Below are 2,170 nucleotides of genomic sequence, written 5' to 3' on the forward strand. Positions count from 1 at the left end.
AACCTTTCGACGAGGGAGGGACAAAGAGGTGTTGTGCGTGGGAAACGATTGATCAGATTTTTCGAAGAAAAGATCGTAAGAATGGAATCGCGTGCATGATGTATATATATATAGATATACAAGAAGTATCGATCAAGTACGTAATACTGGTGTAACATTGGAAAATTTGTATGTAAATATAGGGAACAAAACTATATAATAATAAATTATAGACGCATATTTATACACGCATAGGTATATACACGCGTTCCCTCGTGTCCATGCCCGTGCTTGCACGCGATCGTTGTTATCAAAAGCGATAAAGTTAGAAAATTAATTTGAATTTTACTCTTCTATCTCTTCTTTACCCTTCAATTATTTCGTAATGTTTTACCGAAGGTTGGTAAAAAAAAATGCGTTTTTATCCGGTATCACAAAAAAAAAAAAGAAAAAAAATATGGCTTATATTAATAAATCGAGAGGACGAGCGACGAATCGCAGCAATAGTTGTATAAAATACAATCGATTAGAGTTAAGTGCGAGAGGTTAGAAGATTTTTTGACCGTAACACTCTTCTCCAACGTTGCTCTAGATCCACAGACACTCGAAGACACGTACCTATCTATTTATGATAAATTACATAACTGTAAATAATATTCGTATACGTTTAGGGTAGAAAGTGCGATGCGAGGATAACGTCATATTATGTCGCAACAAGTTCCTAAAATAAATCACAAATAGAAGAATAAAACGTATGGACTTTGTTTATTCCTTGTTCATTTTTCAAAATCTCGTTCGATGCATCGCAAAACAAAAATGAATCGCATTGAAAATTAATTTCATTATTCACGTAATTGATACAATATTTTCAAAAATTATGCTTTTAGGTGTATCGTGTCTCTACTCGTCGTTAAATTCTATATACGTGCATTATGTATTTTATATGTGTTTTACATAAGCGAATCTTTATTTCTGTAAAAGAAGAAGAAGAAAAAAAAAAAAAAAACTATGAAAATATGTACTACCCATTCAAAGAAGACACGATCATATGTTTCCCACTACGGTTCCCGCACGTAAACGAAGAATCATCAGTATTTATGATATGCTAATTTCCCGTTACAAATTCCGCGATGTTTCGCGGATGACTGCTCTTACCGGCTACAGCCAGTGGAAAAACCATCCGTTTGGAAAACCAGTCGTCAACGAAGGAATGGAAAGGAGCAAGAGAGAAGAGAAACTTGGCTAGATATAGGTATCGTTTTTAAATAAAATAGAGATCGGTTTCATGACAGCATTTTCAGAAATCGGTGTTAAATGGGAATTACTGTTGATTCGAATCGAGAAAATTTGATGATAGATATTTAAGTAAGTACATATCCATATACGCAGTACATATACATATACGTAAGTAATTATGTAGGTGTGGTATGGTATATGTATTGTGTGATAAAGATCGTTTCTTCTTCGTATTCTTTTTTACAAAATGTAGAGATATATCTAAAAGAAGTAAAGAAAAATTTGAAGGATTAGAATAAAAAGTTTTAGTATGTACAATTTCCTATTTCCTTATTTCTTTTTTTTTTTTTTGACACAGCTTTAGATTCACCGATTCTCTCAAGACATACATCTAAATGTGACAAAAAATATCGAAGGAAAGATGGATTTGTGCCAAGATACTTTAAAATCTGCTAACTAACTGAATTCTCTGGCAGAAACAGCAATGTCTTGAATCTATTATGGTTAAGTATTATAAAAAGTAATATTTAATAATAAATATTTTTATTTGCACTTTTTCTTCCTCTTCTCTCTCTTCCTCTTTCTCTCTCATTTTATTATTCAATATAAAATTTACGTAAAGGAAATGCGTAAGTATTTGTACATTTTGTAAGATTTTTATATATATATATATATATAAAATATACATACATATACGTATTGTTATTATCAGATCCAATAGCGCGTTAGAGAATCGTAGACGATGAAAATCTTACTCTATCCAAGTTAAGGATTACGACGGTCGCGGGGTGTTTGGTGGGACTAACTAGAGGGTGGCGCAAGAGTGGAGCGTGCAGACGAGAGCAGAGGCGGGGCACTCATGTTTATATGCATTGTATTGCTAAAACCCTTTTAACCGAATTACATTTAGCGATTCTAGTGCCGCTTTCCCGGCTCTCCTTCTCCCGAGTCTACC

At 33.3% G+C, this 2,170-nt stretch overlaps 1 long non-coding RNA gene across 1 annotated transcript; it reads left to right on the forward strand.

Moving 5' to 3' along the window:
* Positions 1 to 880: 880 nt before the first annotated feature.
* Positions 881 to 1,764, forward strand: LOC116185850. The gene is made up of 2 exons (XR_004150751.1): positions 881 to 1,231; positions 1,574 to 1,764. It is a non-coding gene; the product is annotated as an uncharacterized LOC116185850 (long non-coding RNA).
* The last annotated feature ends 406 nt before the right edge of the window (positions 1,765 to 2,170 follow it).

This window comes from Apis dorsata, unplaced genomic scaffold (assembly GCF_000469605.1).
Source record: "Apis dorsata unplaced genomic scaffold, Apis dorsata 1.3 scaffold_298, whole genome shotgun sequence".
In the NCBI taxonomy this organism is placed as follows: domain Eukaryota; kingdom Metazoa; phylum Arthropoda; class Insecta; order Hymenoptera; family Apidae; genus Apis; species Apis dorsata.